The following is a 21,393-nucleotide window of genomic DNA, read 5'->3' as shown; positions in this document are numbered from 1 at the left end:
TAGAATGAGTTTGGGAGTATTTCCTCCTCCTCAATTTTTTAGAATAGTTTGAGTAGGACTGGTATTAGTTCTTTTTTGAATGTTTGGTAGAATTCAGCAGTGAAGCCATTGAGTCCTGGGCTTTTCTTTGATAGGAGACTTTTTATTACTGCTTCCATCTTGTTATTTGTTACTGATCTGTTCAAGTTTTGGATTTCTTCCTGGTTCAATCTTGGTAGTTTATATGTGTCTAGGAATTTATCCATTTCCTCTGGGTTTTTCAATTTATTGGCATATAGTTGCTCATAGTAGTCTCTAATGATCCTTTGAATTTCTACAGTATGAAATATAATGTCTCCCTTTTCATCTCTGATTTTGTTTATTTGGATCTTCTCTCTTTTTTTCTAAGTCTGGCTAATGATTCATTAGTTTTATCTTTTTAAAAAACCAACTTTTCATTTCATTGATCGTTTGTATTTTTTTATGTTCTGACCTTTATTATGTTTTTCTTCTACTAATTTTGGGTTTGGTTTGCTCTTGCTTTTCTAGTTCTTTAAGATGCATTATTAGGTTATTTGAAGTTTTTCCACTTTTTTGTTGTATGCACTTTTTGCTATAAACTTCCCTCTTAGTACTGCTTTCCTGTATCCCATAGGTTTAGGTGTGTTGTGTTTCCATTTTCATTTGTTTCCAGAAATTTTTAAATTTCCTTTTAAATTTTTTTTTTTTTTTTTTGAGACAGAGTCTCGCTTTGTTGTCCAGGCTAGAGTGAGTGCCGTGGCGTCAGCCTAGCTCACAGCAACCTCAAACTCCTGGGCTCGAGCGATCCTCCTGCCTCAGCCTCCCGAGTAGCTGGGACTACAGGCATGCGCCACCATGCCCGGCTAATTTTTTATATATATATCAGTTGGCCAATTAATTTCTTTCTATTTATAGTAGAGACGGGGTCTCGCTCTTGCTCAGGCTGGTTTTGAACTCCTGACCTTAAGCAATCCGCCCGCCTCGGCCTCCCAAGAGCTAGGATTACAGGCGTGAGCCACCGCGCCCGGCTCCTTTTAAATTTTTTATTGAACCAATGGTTATTCAGGTTATATTGTTTAATATCCATGTGTATGTATAGTTTCCAAAGATCCTCTTGTTATTGATTTCTGGTTTTATTCCATGGTGGTCATAGAAAATACTTGATATGGATTTAATTTTTTTTGAAATACATGGTATGCAGCCATGTTTTCAGTTTAAAAATCTTTTTAGGACTTCTTTTGTGGCTTAATGTGTGGTTTATGCTTGAGAATGATCCATGTGCTGAGGAGAAGAATGTGTATTCTGTAGCTGTTGGATGAAATTTTCTGTAAATATCTATTAGATCCATTTGTTCTATAGTGCAGATGAGTCTGATGTTTCTTTATTAATTTTCTGCCTGGATAATCTGTCCAGTGCTGAAAACGGGGTGTTGAAGTCTTCAGCTATTATTTTTTTGAGGTCTATCTCTCTCTTTACCTATGCTAATATTTCCTTTGTGTATCTGGGTGCTATAATATTGTGTGCATATATATTTACAATTGTCATATCCTCTTGCTGAATTGACACCTTTATCATTATATACTGACTATCTTTGTCTCTTTTTACAGTTTTTGTCTTGAAATATATTTTATCTGATATAAATATAGCTACTCCTGCTCTTTTTTGGTTTCCATTTGCATAGAATAGCTTTTTCATCCCTTTATTTTTAGCTTGTGTTTCTTTATAGGTGAAATTAGTTTCTTTTAGATTGTGTATAGTTGGGTCTTGTTTATTTAATCCATTCGGCCACTCTGAGTCTTTTGATTGGGTAGTTTATTCCTTTTACATTCAATGTTATTATTGATAGAAAGGGGTGTACTACTGCCATGTTGTCGTTTGATTTCTGCTTGTTTTATTGTCCTCTCTTTCTTCCTTCCTGTCTTCCTTTGTATAAAAGTTATTTTCTCTGGTAATGTGTTTTAATTTCTTGTTTTTTATTTTTTGTATATTTGGTATAGGTTTTTTGATTTGAGATGACTAGGAGGCTTGCAAATAACATTTTATAACTAATTTAAACTGATTAAACTGAATACAAAAGAACAACAAGCAAACAAGCAAAGAGAATGGAAAAAAAACCCTCTATACTTTAACTCTATCCCTCTCCTCCTACTTTTTGACTTTATGTTGTTTCTATTCATATATTTTTAAATCATTTATCTCTTAAAAATTTGTTGTGCTTATTATTTTTGATAGATTTGTCTTTTAGTCTCCCCACTCAAGATATGAGTGATTTCTACAGTGCAATTATATTCTCAGACTATTTTGTATTTATCTGTATACTTACTGTTAGCAGTGAGTTTTTTACCATCAGATGATTTCTTATTGTTCATTAACATCCTTTTCTTTCACATTTCTCTAGCATTTATTGTAGGACAGATCTGTTATTGCCAAAATCTCTCAGTTTTCATTTGTATGGGAAAGTCTTTATTTTGCCTTCATGTTTGAAAGATATTTTTGCTGGATATGATATTCTAGGATTAAAGTTCTTTTCCTTCAGCACTTTGAATATGTCATGCCCCTTTTTCCTGGCCTATAAAGCTTCCAGTTAGAAGTCTGCTACCAGACATATTGGAGCACCTTTATAAGTTATTATTTTTTTCTTTTTTCTTGTATCCCTTAGGACCCTTTCTTTATCTGTGACCTTTGGGAGTTTGATTAATAAATGCCTTGAGGTGGTTTTATTTGAGCCAAAGCTGCTTGGTGTTCTATGAACTTCTTGTACCTGGATACTGATGTTTTTCTCTAGGTTTGGAAAGTTCTCTGTTATTTCTTTGAATAAACTCTACCCCATTCTCTCTATATGCCCCCTCTTTAAAGCCAGTGTCTCTTAGATTTGCCCTTTTGAAGCTATTTTCTAGATTTTGTAGACATGCTTCATTCTTTTTTCTTTTTTTCTTTTCAGACTGTGTGTTTTCATATAGCCTGTCTTCAAGCTCATTAATTCTTTCTTTTGTTTCATCAATTATGTTTTTGAGAGACTCTGATGTATTTTTTAGTTTGTTAATTGAATTTTTCAGCTCCAGAATTTGATTTTTTAAAAATTATTTCTTTAATTTTTTTTTTTTTTTTTTAGAGATAATGTCTTACTCTGTTGCCCAGGCTGGAGTGCAGTGGCATGTCAGAGCTCACTGTGACCTCAAACTCCTAAGCCCAAGTGATCGTCCTCTGTTGGCCTCCTGAGTAGGTGAGACTACTGGCGCAGGTCACCAGATCTGGCTAAATTTTGTATTTTTTGTAGAGACAGGGTACTGCTTTGTTGCCCAAGGTGGTTTCAATCACCTGGGTGCAAGTGATCCTCCTGCCTCAGCAGCCTCCCAAAGTGCTGAGATTACAGGTGTGAGCCACTGTGCCTAGACTTTTTCTTGTTTTGTTTGTTTTTATTTGAATCTCTTTGTTAAAGTTCTCTGATAAGATTAGGAATTCCTTCTCCATGTTATCTTGAAGTTTGTTGAGATTCCTCAAAACAGCTATTTTCAATTCTCTATTTGAAAGGTTGCATATCTTTGTTACTCTGGGATTGGTTACTGGTGCCCTGTTTAGTTTGTTTGGTGAGCTTATGTTTCCCTGGATGTTCTTGATGCTTGTGGATGTTTGCTTGTGTCTGAACATTAAAGAGTTAGGTATTTATTCTAATCTTTACTTGTTCACAATCTTGTTTATACCTGTCCTTCTTGAGAAGACTTTCCAAGTATTCAAAGGGGATTGAGTATTGTGATCTAAGAATTTGGTCACTGTAACTATATCAGCACAAGGGGGCGGCCCACACTCAGTAACGCTGCGACTCTTGCAGACTTCTGGAAGACCATCTTGGTGGGCTTGGGTAATATATGGGACAGGTCCCTTGATTACCAGGCAAAGTTTTTGGTTTTCTTTCCTCACTTTAGCCCAAACAGAAGGAGTCCCACTCTCAGTGCTGGGCTGCCCTGTTAGGGGAGGGGTGATGTGAGTCCTCTTGTGGTCACCACAGCTGGGACTCTACTGGGTCACACCTGAAGCCAGCACAGCACCCATGGCAAATGCTGTCTGGCTACTGCTGATGTTTATTCAAGGCCCAAGGGCTCTTTAGTCAGCAGGTGGTGAATCCTGCCAGGACTGGGTTCTTCCCTTGAGAGCAGTGGGTTCCCTTCCATCCCAGGGTGAGTCTAGAACTGCTGTCAGAAGCTAAGGACTAGAACTGGGAGCTTTAGGAATATGCTTGGTACTTTGTTTTACTGTGACTGAGCCAGTACCCAAATTGTAAGACAAAGTCCTCTGTACTGTTTCCTTTCCTTTCCACAAGTGCAAGAAGACACTCCCTGAGCTGTGTTCCCTGGAATTCGTGGAGGGGGTCACAGGCACTCCCTTGGCTGCCACAGCTGGTGTATGACCGGGTCATGTGCACCCCGAGTCCACTGTCTCCAAGTCCAGCACAGCATCAGGGCTTATCCAAGGACTGCAGTTTTGTGGCCTGCCTGCCTTTCAGACTTATTCTGGGCTCTGGGCCACTTAGAGTCAGCTAGTGGAGGAGCTAGTCAGAGCTCATGTTCCCATGCCTGGGGCGGAGGATGCCCCTCTGTCTGGGGCTGGTCTAAGTGCTCCCCTGTGGGTACCGGCAGCATTCTGCCCCGTATCGTGTTCTGCTGTGACAGGTGGCTCTGAGTTCCAGTGCAAAGTCCCACAGTCCCTTCGCTCTCCCTCGCTGGGGACACTGATTCTCTCTCTGCGAGCCCCTGACAGGGAGTGGGACTGGGGTGGGGTGGGCAATATTAGGCTGTCTTTCCTACCTTCTTCAGTGCCTCTTTCCTTGATATAATATTAAAACCAGGTACAGTGTTTGCTCACCTGATTTTTGGTCCTTATGAAGGTGCTTTCTTGGGTGAATAGTTGTTCACTTTGGTGTTCCTGGACGGGGACAATCACTGGAGGGTTCTGTTTGGCCATTGTGCTCTGCTCTACCCCAAATTGTCAATAATTTTAAATAATTTTCTTAGAGAGCTTGAAGAGTGGTTAAATAACTGTTGGCTCTGACTGAAAATGGTAATAGGTTTATATGGAGGAATTCTGTAACACTGTTGAATATTTTGCTTCTGATTATGTGCTTCTGAACACTGTCTTCACTCTTTTAGTGACAGTTGGAAATTGTTACTTCTTTATTTAAGCTTTTTATCACACTCTAACTCCACAGATATCTTTTGCTTTGAATTTACCAACTTTCCTGCCTTCTATATCCAAATTTCTGTGCATCTCCATCTCTTCTTTCTTCCTTATGTATTCTCCTTCAGAGGAGGACTTATCCCTCCTCCTTCCCAATGCTGAGGATCGTCAGAGCTCTGACTCCTTCTGCTCCCTGTTGCCAGATATGTCTCTACCAGTTGTTCCTTCTCTTTCGAACACTGCATCCCTTTTGCTCCCCTCGATGTGAGCCTCTCCGTAGACAGCACAGACTGCTTGAGTGCCCTCACAGCATGGCGGCTGGCTTCCCCCAGAGGGGGCCATCTGGGAGAGAGAGCAAGCCAGGCAGCAGCTATCCTTTAATGACATAAGTTTGGCCGTTACTTTTGCCACATTCTCTTCAGTAGAAGTGAGTCACTAAGTCGGGCCCACATTTAAGGGCTGGGGAGTTAGAGTCTACCTTGTGAAGGAAGGAGTTGTCAAAACATTTGTGGAAATGTTTTAAAATCACCACAGTATTGTTGGGAATAGTGTCCCAGATTCAGTGCAATAAGAGAGAGTTTGTGTAAGTTTATTTTTACATAGGTAATACATGCACATCCTACAAAATTCTATGGGGAAATAAGTCTGCCTTCCACCCCATACTCTGGCTACCCAGTTATGTTCCCTGAACACAACCATTATTACCACCGCTTTCTATATTTCTTTTCAGAGAGATTCCAATCCCATGTGAGTACAGGAGTATATGTATGCATGTGTACATGTACATAAAAATGTGTATGCATTTTTTGTGTATAATTCTCTTAGGTATGGGTATATTAATATATTCAAAACATCTTTTTAAATTTTTTTTTATTTCAGCATATTACGGGGGTACAAATGTTTAGGTTATGTATATCGCCCTTGCCCCACCCGAGTCAGAGCTTCAAGCATGTCCATCCCCCAGATGGTGTGCACCACCCCCATTAGGTGTGCATATACTTATTGCCTCCTCCCCCTCCCATCTGTCTGGTGAATGTTATTACTATATGTACACTTAAGTGTTGATCAGTTAATAACAATTTGATCTTGAGTACATGTGGTGCTTGTTTTTCCATTCTTGGAATACTTCACTTAGTAGAATGGGTTCCAGCTCTATCCAGGATAATATAAGAGATACTAGATCACCATTGTTTTTTGTGGCCGAGCAGACCTCCATGGTATACATATACCACATTTTATTAATCCACTCATGTATTGATGGACACTTGGGTTGTTTCCACATCTTTGCAATTACATATTGTGCTGCTATAAACATTCTAGTGCAGATGTCTTTTTAATAGAATATCTGTTGTTCTTTTGGGTAGATGCCCATTAGTGGGATTGCTGGATCAAATGGTAGTTCTACTTTTAGTTCTTTAAGGTATCTCCATATTGCTTTCCACAGAGGTTGTACTAGTTTGCAGTCTCACTGGAAGTATATTACATAGTGTTCCTATCTCTCCACATCCACGCCAGCATTTATTGTTTTGGGACTTTTTGATAAAGGCCATTTTCACTGGAGATAAGTGATATCTCATTGTGGTTTTGATTTGCATTTCCCTGATGATTAGAGATGTTGAGCATTTTTTTCATGTGATTTTTAGCCATTAGTTTATCAAGAAGAGAAATCTTGATGAGGAAATCATGGGGCTCTGGCTTGCTATACTGGTAAGCAGGTCCTGCACAGCGGGGCAGCAGTGGCTTCTTCCTGATTAGGGAAGACGGTTCCTCTCTGAGACAGGACAGCAGTCCCCAGAGATTGTTGGTTGATCATCACAATTACAAAACAAGCTATTTTGAAAAAATCAATTCTTTGGCCTCTACTTAGAGATTCTGATCTGGTAGATTTTGAGTGGGGTCTAGGAATATTTATGTTAAATATTAGTTTATTAAGTATGAAATACCTGATTTTCTTAAGTACTAAGTTTGACACTTGATATCTCTGATATTGCAGTTTGACACTTCTTGTTTTATTTTTATTGTGAAGGTACATCCTCAGTCTTTCAAATGCACATTTTGGCTTGTGATTATCTTTAAAAATTTTTTTATATCAATTTTTGTGAAACCATGGATAAGTCAAAAATCTGTGTTATTTTCGAATATGAGTTCCATCATAGAATGCAGCACAGACGGTTCAGAAATATCAATGAAATGTTTGGGAAGGATGTGATAATAAATGCATAGTGTGTTGATAATTTGAGAAGTTCCATTCTGGTGATTTAAGTCTTGAAAATGAGCCATGTGGGCGACCTGAGACCAAGGTGGGTAATGATGACCTGAAAACTGTAGTGGATGCAAATCCATCTCAACCTATGCATGAGTTAGCAGCAGGGTTTGACATTACTATTCCAACAATATTGGACCATTTGCAACAAATGGGCAAGGTAAAGAAGCTAGATAGATGGGTTCTGCATGAATTAAATGAGCATCAGAAGAGAAATCGTCTCAAAGCTTGCCTTTCTTTGTTGTCATGACATAAACGTGAACCATTTCTACACCATATTGCTATGTGTGATGAAAAATGGATTATTTTTGATGATTACAAGCATTCGGCACAATGGTTGGAAAAGATGAAGTGCCGAAATGCAGTCCAAATCTGAGTATTCATCAAAAAAACTAATGGTGTCACTTTGGAGGTCCAGCACAATGCCAGTCCACTACAGCTTTATGAAAACTGCTACAACCAGTTGGATGAAATGATGAGGATGCTTGTGATTAAGCAGCCAAGATTAGTTAATAGAGACAGGTCAGTCCTCTTGACCTGTCTCTATTGCTTGACCACATGTTGCACAAACAATGCTGCACAAACTACAGCAGCTGGACTTGGAAACCCTCTGTCATCCACTGTATTCACCAGACCTCGCACCAACTGACTACCACTTCTTTCAGGCTTTGGACCATTTCTTGTAAGGAAAAATATTCAATCCTCAACAAGCTGTGGAAAACGTTTTTTGTGAGTTCATCGCCACTTGCTCTTCAGGCTTCTTTGCCACTGGCATAAACAAGCTACTGTAAAGATGGCAAAACTGTGTTGATAGCTTAGGCACACACTTTGATTAATTGTACTGCTTCTTGTTTGAAATATAATAAACTACACTTTTGACTTGAAATCAGACATTTCATATTTAATGACCTAATATTTTTTCCCCCAAGGATGAAAGCTTATACCTTTATGGAGGCAGTTTCATAATATCTTTAAAAGTTATATTTGATCCTAAAGTCCTGCTCACAGGTGTTTATCCTATAGTTAGAGCAGCCAGTGTATTAAAGAACATGTATGCAGGTTCTATAAGGAATTAGCCAAAGCCAAACATTTAGGGAACTCTACCAGGTAGTGTGTGTGTACGTGGCATGGAGATTAGAGTGGGGAGGAGAGGGGGTGGTAAGATTTCTTCCTATGTACCTGTTTGTATTGTTTTGACCTTTAATCAGATGAATGGATCAGTTACTCAGTACCTGAGTGGATGACCCCACAACAAAACCAATAAATACAACACAGCGCTCCCAGTGGCCAGCCGGGTTTGTGACTCTTGGGACGGGGCCAAGTGGAGGTAGTAGAAATCCATTCCTTCTCTTTCCCCTTTCATGTTTGTGCTTCCTGCCCTCCTCCAAAGCTTTATTTGCTTTTCTTTAGTGTTAATGGAACTTCTCTCTGGAATTTGTGAGATAATTAGTCAGCATTACTGGGTTCCTTATGCAGTTGGCACTGGGTATCACTTTTCATATTTTCACAACCATTTCAATGGGAAGGCAGGAGAGGGCAGAGCCCACCTTGCTACCTGTATTCCTCTGTTCACTTATTCATTGAACAAATATGATGAAATATTAGTAAAGGCCAAAGACTGTTCCCAGGGCTGGGGCTACCCTGGTGAAGAAAGTGGTCAAGGGGTCTGACTTTGTATGCAGTGTAGACAGGATGGACAGACAAAACAAATACAGCAGAAATGAATTGACAGTGTAAGTTCATCGTGTGTTCAGTGATGAGACTGAAACAGACTGGTGTGATGGTGAGCCGGGCAGTGTTGTGTTGGGTGATTTTCCTGACGGACGGACGGGCCTCCGTGAGGAGGCGACGTCCACTGTGGGACCTGCGTGAGGAGAAGCGTGAGGAGGACCTGTGTGAGGGTCTGGGCTCCGTGTCCCAGGAGGGCGCAGCGGGTGTGGAGGAGCGAAGGAGCGTCTCACTGGGCATCTGTGGGCGACAGCGGGGGTGCCGCTGTGGCCAGTGAGGTGAGCAGGGAGCAGGCAGCTGGAGAAAATGCGGCTGGACAGCTTGAGGGGCTGTTCTGTGCAGAGCCTCGTAGGACATCCTGACAGCTTTGGAGTCTACGCAATGCACTGGGAAGCTTCGGTGTCACGAGCAGGGCACTGATGCGTTCTTAGCCAGACTCATAAGCACAAGTCTTGGGGCACCTCACATTCAGCACGTCTAAACCTAAACTCATCCCCGCATCCCTTGAGTTTGTGCTTCTCCTATTTCTAGGCGAATGGGTCTGCTCATGTTGCTTCCCAAGGTGGAGCTGCGACGTCCAGGCCCTTCTATGTTGTTGTCTGTTCTGTCACCAAGTCCTCCTGGGTCCCACCCAGTTCTCTCTGAGTTCTCCTCTATTTCTTCATCCTTACTGTTGCAGCTAAGCCATCATTGTCTCATTCAGTAAATCGATACTTCTTGACTACCTGCTATGCGCCAGGCATTGTTCCAAGTGCCGGAGATGCAACGATAAGAAGCCCTCTGGGAGCCTGTAGTCTGCAAAGACAGACAGATACGTAGAGAAACGATGATGACATGTGCTGAGTGCCGTGTTAAGGGAAGCTCTGTCCACGGAAGTGTCCCTCACCTATCCGGGGATGGAGGGCGGGTGGTCCTGGGAGGCATCTTAGAAAGTGACATTTACACTGAGGCCCGAGGGGCAGACAGGCAGTGGGAAGGCTTGTTCCCCCTTAGGAGGTGGGAAGGGAGCAAGCAGGGCGAGTCTAGCACAGTCCGGCTGGGATGAGAGTTTGGCTGGGCAGGTGGGTGGGGAGTTACGTGAGGAAGCTCCTCTGGGATTTATTCTTAGGACAGTGGGGAACCACTGAAGGGTTGTAAGTAGGGGAGAGCCGGGTCCTACTGGCCTTTTAGGTTCACACATAGGCAGTGGGTTTGGAGGGTAGAAAGAGTGGAGTCACCGTATTGATTGGAGCCAATGCAGTAATCTAGGCAGCTGCCAATGAAAAGTGTGGGCAAGTCAGTTTGTGAATTTCCTGTGTGGATATCTAAGCTAATTTAGCAGATCAGATTGAGTTATGGTGCCATAGCAGCCCAGATTTCCCAACTATGCTAAAGTAGAATCTTTTTGGAAACTTATTTCCTTTATATATTATTGGGAATTTCTTCAGAATACGAAGGCTTTGTTGAATGAGTCTGAAATGAATTTCATTTAAATATTAAATGAATTGAAAGTCATGTTTCTGAATATTTTTCCATAGATTTCATGGTCCTTTAGAACTTTCATTTTGCCTCGTGTTTTAGTACTAGCAATAAATGCCAATAACAGAAGAGGCGGCAGTGAGGGAAATGCCAGTGGGAAGTGTCGCTGATGGGCTAAGTGGGAAATGGTCAACTTTATGATGTGGGAGGAGTCTCATGGTGGAGGCAGAGGATGGATGGTTTTATGGTGTTTTCACTGGGACCAGGACTGACTGTGGAAGAGGAGGAAGTACTACTTGGCGGTGAGAACAGCACTCAGTCTCCGGTTTACCACCTGTGATTTGAATTTAATTAAGCTCTTTGGAATTTTGAATGTAATCATGGAAGAGGTCATTTGTTCCTTCATTTGTACAGCAGTTTGTATCCATTTATCACACAAATGTTTGTTGACACTCACTGTGTGTTCAGCAAAGTCCCACAAAAAATGTGGATTTTGCAAAATGAAATAGGCCTCAATGTTGACTTAAGTCTAAAAGAAGAGATAATATTAAATACGAGGAATTGCATCTTGTAGCTCCCTTTATAAACCTTCTTAGCAAACACTGGTGTGCCAGGCTGGTCCTAAACACTTTGCCGGCATTAACGCATTGAGTCCTCATGACAGCTCCATTTGGTAGGTGCTGTTGTCATTACCCTTTTACACTGTTGTCATTACCCTTTTACACTTACCTTTTATAAGGGAACTGGGGCACAGAACTTGAGCTACTCTCCTAAGTCACACAGCTATTCAGTGGCAGAGCTGGATTTGAACCCACCACTTCAGTTTCTGAGTTGGATTTTGGGGAAGATAAAGCAGAAGAGGATGAAAGGCAGGTATGGGTAATGGTGATTATGTGCTCATATGTTATGTGTGGGTGACCGCGGAGGGCTTTGATTCTACTTTGACTCTTTAGGACCTCTGATACACATGGAAAATGAAAGATTCCATCATATACATGGAAAATGAAAGATGAGAACCAGGAAAAAAATCCTTTTTTAAGCACATACTTTTGTTTCTGCTATGAATTTATAAGACCATCCTTTAAAGAAGACAATAATTTGGTTTTGTCTCTTAGGATGACACGGAAAATGTCGGGCGCCGGGATGCGGCTGCTTGCTGCCTCCTCATCGCTCCGCATCTCCCCGGTCACCCGGTCAGCGCTGCTGGGGCCGGGCTGGCGGCAGAGAGTCGCCCCACCCCGCTTACCACCGCCTGCTTCCGGCCCCATTGCTTGTGTGATCCTGATTGAGTAACTTTTGAATCCCACTGTTGTTGATTAGATGTTAAAGCTTGATGCTGATTGGATGTTAAAGGTTGTAGTTGGAGGGAAGAGAGAAGATGGCGGATGAGAAATACCGCCAGAGTGTCTGCAGAAATGACAGATTCTAGCAGAAATTAGAAGAAAGAAGCAAGAAGATGAGCCTACATCAGATGAGGGTCGGAAGGAGGGGTACCTGAGACCACGGGAGACTCCACAGGAGGAGGTCACGGAGTAGAACTGTAAGCTAGGACCCCCGGAGCAGCCCGGAGACCAGTGGGAAGTGTAGGTGGAGCGGCCGTTTCCCCTCCCCTGCATCCCGGACTGCTGGTGGGCTCCCCAGCGAGTGGAGAGACCTGCGGACACCAGCCCAGAGACGCTCGCTGCCAGTGAGTGGTAAGCCAGTAGCAGACGTGGCACCAGGCTTCCAACTACCTCGGGGCACCTCCGTGTGCACAGACCCCAGCCGCGCGGCAGACGCCATATTGCCTCCTCCTCCCCTCCGCCGACCCTACCCATGGCTGCCCAGAGAGACAGAGAGACAATATAGGCACCAGCCAGAGGCACCTACAGGGAACGGGACCTTCCCTTTTGGGGCCCGACAGCTGACTAAGGGGGACTCAGACTGTGAGCTCCCTACCTGCCAGCCCTCCCAGGTGCTGCTGGCACGGTGATCCCAGGAGAATGGGGCAGACCCTGAGGTTGAGAGACATAGACCCAGCGTGGGCTCCCTGTGGGTGAATTGGGACTGGAAATCCTCTCCCTGGTGGTGATATAGTTTGAACTCTGGGACCCAGAGGTCAGACCTCCAGACCAGATCCTGTGCACAGAGGCCTCGCATTGCGTGGGGCACAGAAGAGATATTTGTGAACAGCCTACTGAAGTGTGTGTGCCTTCAGGGGCAGATCAGCATCCTAGAGGGCAACCTTCCCCCCAAAGGGAGGCCATGTGCCCAGCCCAGGTGGCATTCCTGTCCAGGGAACCTCCCTGCTGGCAGCACAGCCAGGGGAGGGCCGTTGGCGTGTGGTCTGGCCTGCTGGCAGAGGCCCAGGAGTAGCTACGGAGTTGGGGATGGTGGAAAGAAGCCAGGCCCGCTCCAGACTGCGAGTCTCAGACAGCCCCACCACCACACGCAGACTCTCTGACTGAGCCGGGCCATTCCAGCCCCTCCCTGTCAGCTTTGCCTGGAAGCAGAGAACAGAACTTTGACCCCTGCTAACGACATTGGTGGTGCCTGAAGGCAGGCTTACTCAACCCAGCTCTGCCCAGACTCTCTCCTAGACCAGCCCTCACTGAGGGGGAGAAAAAGACACACCTGGAAGTCCCAGGGCCCCACCCACCACCTGAGGCACTAGAGTTCTCTCTACAGGAACAAGAGCTGATAACAGGACATAAAAACAATAGCATGACCTGTTCCTCCAAGCAAGCACCACCTACTGACAGGGAGAGCATCCTGCACACCCTTTTCACGACACCTACTGACTCATTATACAGGGAGTGGTCGAATCTCACCCACAGACACCACCTACCGGCTCAGAAACTAAACAAGGTGTGTGAATACCCAAACAAAAACCTAGAGAAAAGAAACAACAACTGATCGACATGGGAAGAAATCAGCGAAGGAACTCAGGAAATGTGAAGAACCAAGCGGAAAACACACCCCCAAAGAGGAGCCCCAGCCCCCTAGAAACGGGCACCAACCAAAATCAGGCAACCAAAATGACAGAAGAGGAATTTCGTATGTGGATCATAAAAACACTCACCAACCTGCAAGAACAGCTCAATAACCAACACAAAGAAACCACAAAAAGCCTCCAGGATCTGGAAAAGAAGTTCACTAAAGAAATAGGCACAATGAAGAAAAGTTTAACTGACCTCCTGGAAATGAAGAATCAATTCAGGGAACTACAAAATACAGTGGAAAGTCTCAAGAACAGGGTAGATCAAACAGAAGAAAGAATCTCAGAGCTTGAAGATAACACCCTCCAATTAAATCAGTCACAGAAATAGAGCAGAGAAACAAGAGAAAAGAGCAAAGCCTACAAGAGCTGTGGGATTATGTGAAGAAACCTAATGTGAGGGTCATAGGGTTACCAGAAGGGGAAGAAGACAGCACTCAAGGGTTGGGCAATCTATTTGGAGATATAATAGAGGAAAATTTCCCAGGCCTTGCTCAAAATCTCGATATACAAGTTTAAGAAGCTCAGAGGACCCCTGGGAGATTCAATGCAAACACGAAGACATCACAACATGCAGTCATCAGACTGACCAAAATATCACCTAAACAGGCCCTTCTAAGAGCTGTTAGACGAAAGAAGCAAGTAACATACAAGGGAAAGCCAATTCGAATAACACCAGACTTCTCTAATGAGACTTTACAAGCAAGGAGAGACTGGGGCCCCATTCTCACTCTTTTGAAACAAAACAATGCCCAGCCTAGAATCTTATTCCCTGCAAAACTAAGCTTCGTATATGAAGGAGACATAAAGACATTCTCAGACAAGCAAAGGCTCAGAGAATTCACCAAGACAAGACCAGCTCTACAAGAAATTCTCAAAACAGCATTAAGCATGGAACGTCATAATAATAACCCACGAATATAAAACAACCAAAACCCAAAGATTAAAGGCCAGATATTACAATGGCTCAAGACAGAAATCATAGCTACAATGGCTCAAGACAGAAATCATAGCAACAACATCCAACCCAACAGAATGAACAGTAATCTACAATAAATGTGAACAGCTTAAACTCTACACTCAAGAAACATAGGCTGGCTGAATGGATAAGAAAATACAGGCCAAGTATATGCTGTCTTCAAGAAACACATCTAACCTGCAAGGATTCATTTAGACTAAAAATAAAAGGGTGGAGATCAGTATTCCAAGCAAATGAAAACCAAAAGAAGGCTGGCATGGCAGTTATAATTTCAGATGATTTAGTTTTTAAAGCAACAAAAGTAGTGAAAGATAAAGAGGGTCATTATATAATGGTGAAGGGCACAGTTCAACAAGAAGAGATAACAATTTTAAATATATATGCACCCAACTTAGGTGTACCCAGATTCATAAAGTAAACCTTACTGGAGCTAAGCAAATGGATTAATAGCAACTCCATAATCACCGGAGATTTCAACACCCCACTGACGGCACGAGACAGATCCTCCAAACAGAAAATTAATAAATAAATAATGGACTTAAACAAAACTCTAGAACAATTGGGTCTGACTGACATTTACAGAACATTCTACCCAAAATCCACTGAATATACGTTCTTCTCATCAGCACACGGTACATTCTCTAAGATTGACCATATCCTAGGACACAAAGTAAACCTCAGGAAATGTAAAAAAATAGAAATCATACCATGTATCTTCTCAGATCACAGTGGAATAAAAGTAGAAATCAACCCTAACAGAAACTCACATTTCTACACAAAAACGTGGAAATTAAACAACCTCCTACTGAATGATTACTTCGTAAATGAAGAAATCAAAATGGAAATAAAAAAATTGTATGAAGAAAATGACAATGGAGAGACAAGTTATCAACTCCTCTGGGACACAGCTAAAGCAGTTCTGAGAGGAAAGTTTATCTCCGTAAATGCCTATAACCAAAAGTCAAAAAGATCACAAATAGACAATCTAATGAAACAACTCAAAAAGCTGGAAAAAGAGGAACAGACCAGCCCCAAACCCAGCCGAAGAAGTGAAATCAACAAGATCAAATCAGAACTAAACGAAATTGAAAACAGGGAAGCTATTCAGGAGATTAATAAAACAAAAAGTTGGTTCTTTGAAAAAATAAAATTGACACGCCACTGGCTAAGCTAACGAAAAGCAGAAAAGAGAAATCTCTAATAAGCACCATCAGGAACAAAAAAGGAGATATCACAACTGATCTCAAAGAGATACAAGATACAATTTATGAATACTACAAAAATCTTTATTCACACAATTTGGAAAATGTGGAGGAAATGGACAAATTTCTAGAAAAACACAGCCTCCCTAGGCTCAATCAGGAAGAAATAGATTCCCTGAACAGACCAATCTCAATAGCTGAAATAGAAACAGCAATTAAAAATCTCCCTAAAAAGAAAAGTCCCGGTCCAGATGGCTTCACACCCGAATTTTACCATACTTACAAAGGAGAACTAGTACCTATCTTGCAGAAACTATTCCACAACATCGAGAAGAATGGAAACCTCCCTGACACCTTTTATGAAGCGAATATTACTCTGATACCAAAACCAGGAAAGGATGCAACAATAAAAGAAAACTACAGACCAATATCCCTAATGAATATAGATGCAAAAATTGTCAACAAAACCTTAGGTAACTGAATCCAGATGCTTATCAAAAAAATAATCCATCATGACCAAGTGGGCTTCATCCCAGGGATGCAGGGATCGTTCAACATATGTAAATCTATAAATGCAATTCACCACATAAACAGAAGCAAAAACAAAGACCACATGATTCTTTCAATAGATGCAGAAAAAGCTTTTGACAAAATTCAACACCCTTTCATGATACGAACACTTAAGAAAATAGACATAGAAGGGACATACCTAAAAATGATACAAGCCATATATGACAGACCCATAGCCAACATCATACTGAATGGGGAAAAACGGAAAGCATTCCCACTTAGAACTGGAACCAGACAAGGTTGTCCACTATCTCCACTTCTATTTAACATAGTGCTGGAAGTCTTGGCTACAGCAGTCAGACAGGAAAGTGGAATTAAAGGTATCCAAATAGGGGCAGAAGAGATCAAACTTTCACTGTTTGCTGATGATATGATGTTATATTTAGAAAACCCCAAAGATTTAACCAAGAAACTCCTGGAACTGATCAGTGAATTTAGTAAAGTCTCAGGATACAAAATCAATACACAGAAATCAGAGGCATTCATATACGCCAACAACAATCTAATTGAGAACCAAATTAAAGACTCAATTCCCTTTACAATAGCAACAAAGAAATTAAAGTACCTAGGAGTATACTTAACCAAGGAGGTAAAAGACTCCTACAGGGAGAACTATGAAACACTGAGGAAGGAAATAGCAGAGGATGTAAACAGATGGAAATCCATTCCATGCTTGTGGATCGGCAGACTCAACATCATGAAAATGTCTATACTACCCAAACTGATCTACAGATTCAATGCAATATCTATTAAAATCCCACCCGCATTCTTCACTGATATAGAAAAAATAATTTTACGCTTTGTATGGAACCAAAGAAGACCCCGAATATTGAGAGCAATTCTAGGCAACAAAAACAAAATGGGAGGCATTAATATGCCAGATATCAAACTATACTACAAAGCTGTAGTAATTAAAACAATATGGTATTGGCACAAAAATAGGAATATTGACCAGTGGAACAGATGTGAGAATCCTGATATAAAACCATCCTCATATAGTCATCTAATCTTTGACAAAGCAGACAAAAACATATGCTGGGTAAAAGAATCCCTTTTCAATAAATGGTACTGGGAAAACTGGATAGCCACTTGTAGAAGGCTAAAGCAGGACCCACACCTTTCACCTCTCACAAAAATCAACTCACGGTGGATAACAGACTTAAACCTAAGGTATGAAACTATTAGAACTCTAGAGGAAAATGTTGGAAACACTCTCCTAGACATTGGTCTAGGCAAAGAGTTTATGAAGAAGGCCGCCAAAGGCAATCAAAGCAGTAACAAAAATAAATAAATGGGACATGATCAAACACCAAACTTCTGCACAGTCAAAGAAACAGTCATGAAAGTAAACAGACAACCTACAGAATGGGAGAAAATTTTTGCATCCTACGTATCCGATAAAGGGCTGATAACTAGAATATACTTAGAACTCACGAAAATCAGGAAGAAAAAATCAAATAACCCTATTAAAAAGTGGGCAAAGGACTTTAACAGAAACTTTTCTAAAGAAGACAGAAGAATGGCCAACAAACATATGGAAAAATGCTCAACATCTCTAATCATCATGGAAATGCAAATCAAAACCACAATGAGATATCACTTAACTCCAGTGAGAATGGCCTTTATCAAAAAGTCTCCGTACAATAAATTCTGGCGTAGATGCGGAGAGAGAGAAACACTCCTACACTGCTGGTGGGATTGCAAACTAGTTCAACCTCTGTGGCAGGCAATATGGAGATACCTTAAAGCGATACAAATGAATCTACCATTTGATCCAGCAATCCCATTGTTGGGCATCTACCCAAAAGATCCAATGACACTCTCCAAAAAAGACACCTGCACTCGAATGTTTATAGCAGCACAATTCATAATTGCAAGGCTGTGGAAACAGCCCAAGTGCCCATCAATCCAAGAATGGATTAATCAAATGTGGTATATGTATACCATGGAGTACTATTCAGCTCTAAGAAACAATGGTGATATAGCACATCTTATATTTTCCTGGTTAGAGCTGGAACCCTTACTACTAAGTGAAGTATCCCAAGAATGGAAAAACAAGCACCACATATACTCACCAGCAAACTGGTATTAACTGAGCAGCACCTAAGTGGTCACATAGGTACTACAGTAATAGGGTATTGGGCAGGGGGAATGGGGGAGAGGGCGGGTATATATATATATATATATACATAATGAGTGAGATGTGCACCATCTGGGGGATGGACATGCAGGAAACTCAGACTTGTGGGGGGCAGGGGGAACGGGCAATTATTGAAACCTTAAAGCTGTACCCCCATAATATGTCAAAATAAAAAAAATACATGAAAAAAAAACCTTGTAGTTGATTGGACACTTGTTGAGCCCTATCAAGGATATAAAAGCAGGAAGAGAACAAGGAAGGGGGGGGCGTGTCAGAAGATCAGAAGACAGGAAGAGAGCTGTAATCCTAGGTGTGCTGAGCCTGCCAGAGGAATAAAGGCTGTTCTCCGACTCTTTGTGTGCTGCTCGGTTCTTTCCCCGGTCAAGAGCTGTAACACTAGCTGTACACTTTGCTATAACAAGGAGACAAAACAAAACTAAACAACACAATTTCTTTTTTGATCAATGTGTCACTTTCAAGTTTATTATTATTATTTTCTACCAGTTTAGTTTATAGAAATGGTAAAGTGGGGGTATTCACCTGACATTTGGGCAGATCTGTAGCAGTTTGTACATCAGGGCCTGCATTGTAACTCCCCTTTACTTTCTCTGGGATCATCCTACTAAGACTCACCTGAAGATCGTTTTGTATGGTGTGTAATCTGTTTGAGTGCTTGCATTGCTGACACTGGGTTGGTTTCCTTGTCATAGCAGGGATCACCATAATTTTTGGTAGACTGGCTTCTTTTCTTTTGCTTTGTTAAAGCTCTCTGAGCTCGGGGTGTGTGTGGGGTGTGTATGAGACATGCAGGAACGGGCTTTGGTGGAGAGCCGTGCTTGGCTGCTGGCCCTGTAGTGGACCAGCGAGAGGGGAGCCAATGCCAAGGACGAAGAGTGAAGTGTCTGTCTCTGTTTGCATGCGAGTAGGAGTGGAGTGGCCCTTCCTTCTATTGAACCTATTGGAGAGCATGCGTAGGGCTGTTGAAAGCCGATGCTTTTGGCTGCCCTTTGGGAAGGTTTGATGAAGGACTACGCCTCCGTTCAGGTTGTTTCTTTGCTGTCTATGAGACAAGCTCTCAAATTCCCAGCACGGATGGGGCTGCAGAGACGAGGATGCACAAACTGGATAGCGTCCCAGAATCTGCAGTCACATTTTCATGGTGTGCCCTCATTATTTTTCTTGGAGAAATTTTTTCCCCAGGATATTGTGTGTGTGGAGAGGGAACCATGTTTAAATATTATCATAAAATTTAATGAAAGATCAGATGTATGTGATTTTTTTGCTTTATTCCCAGTTTTGGATGACAGTTTTCTGAAAGGAAAAATAGTGCATATTTAAATGTGCTTTGCAACAATAAACCACTTAACTACCAATTGATTGCCATCTTGCTTCAAGAGGATGCTGAATTTAAAACTTTCTTCCCATTATTTGCAAAATGTAATTATGGTGGGTTAAATTCTTAGAGGAAAATGTGTTTTAAGTGAAAGAATTGAAGTCAGACCATGTTGTTCCTATTTTCATTTTTAAAGAAAAATAATCACAAGAAAAACATGGGAACAGTTTACATATTTTCAGAAATTATGCATCTGTCCATTGGGTTATAGGTGGGGTATTCATGTGATTTCATGTACAAACCAGGATGCTTTAGAGAGTGAAAGGGGGAATTTACTGGATTGGAAACAGCAGATCAGCAGGTGTAAACTGGGATTATCTTGTGCAAACCAGGAGCTTTGACACATAGTATAGGAAGCTTGCTAAGGAATGGATATTAAAGAGGAAAATGAAATAAAGGGTTACAAATTTTTATTTAATATTGAAGAGAATTATTGTTGGTTCTGGGATTTGATTTTACCCTATTTGTAGACTAATAAAGTTACTGCTACTAATAAGCCTATTGTTTCATGGATGTTGGTGGAAGACACAAAATTCCTGAGTCAGAGATAAAGGGGTTTATAATTCGTGCACAGCAAGCGGCATGAACATGAGCATATTTATGTTGTTTCCCTTTCCCCACAAATCCCCACAGGGCAACTTCATATGGACCAGCTGGGTGCTTTGCACTGTGTTTGTATCACTTGCATCACTGCGGGGTTACACACCAAGGGGCATCCACCATTCTTATAGCAAGCAGTAAGCAAGCCTAGTCTTTGCTGGGGGATGGAGAAGAGAGGTGGAAAAAGGAGGAGAGGCATTATCTCATCTCTGAATTCATTTCTCAAGGTTACCAGCTGCGTAAACAACCTTAGCAAATGGCCTGGCCAAAAGGTGGTCAGGGCCTTGCAGTCTTGGCATGCCAGACAAGGGGTCTAGGAGTGCAAAGGCCCGGGTACTCTGTCTCTCGCAACAGTTTGATGTTGTGAAATGTATTGTATTTCTGATTTTCAGGCTTATGTCCATTGCATCAAAGCAGGCTCTGAGGAAAGGCTATTGTGGAGAGGCTCATGGAGTCCAAAGGGGATTTTTCTGGTGATATTGATAAACTTCCTGAGAAACTGAGCCAAGAATTTTTAAAAAATTACTTACAGTGTTCTGAAATCAAGTATGAGATCAGATTATTAGGCTTTCTGCTTTATTGTAGATTAGCATCTATTCTTTTAACAGTTCAGTGACATGTTCATTAGTAGCTAGATTAGGAAAGTGCTCTGAGTACCATTTGCTATTAGCAAGCACCAGCAGTCCTTTCTTATCAATTCAGTAACATTTGGGGTGGGAAATGTGAGTGGGGCCATATTTGGAAGGTATAATGTATTGCGGTAGGGTTTTGGTGAAATCTCAGAGGGTTATTTGCGAGGCAGGGCTAGCTTTCCTCAGGATTGTGGAGTGTTTTATGCTTGAATTTTCTGGGTGTGTCCCTCTCTCCCAGTTGAGGCGGGGCTGCCCTGGGTGCTTAATATCCTCGCTTGT

General features: G+C 41.8%; 1 protein-coding gene across 2 annotated transcripts in view; it reads left to right on the top strand.

Annotated features, from left to right (window-relative positions):
• L3MBTL4 (L3MBTL histone methyl-lysine binding protein 4) overlaps positions 1–21,393 on the top strand; it is a 436,533-nt gene that overhangs the window by 28,612 nt on the left and 386,528 nt on the right. The window contains exon 2 of one of the 2 annotated variants that reach the window (XM_075993669.1): positions 3,113–3,223. The exons of the other annotated variant lie outside the window; for it this stretch is intronic. The gene's annotated coding sequence lies outside the window, so the exon portion shown is untranslated. The remainder of the gene's footprint in view (positions 1–3,112; positions 3,224–21,393) is intronic. 2 annotated transcript variants of the gene reach the window in all.

Source organism: Microcebus murinus, chromosome 17 (genome assembly GCF_040939455.1).
Source record: "Microcebus murinus isolate Inina chromosome 17, M.murinus_Inina_mat1.0, whole genome shotgun sequence".
In the NCBI taxonomy this organism is placed as follows: Eukaryota; Metazoa; Chordata; class Mammalia; order Primates; family Cheirogaleidae; genus Microcebus; species Microcebus murinus.
Note: the sequence above shows the minus strand (reverse complement) of the source record. Positions and strands in the feature narration are given on the sequence as shown.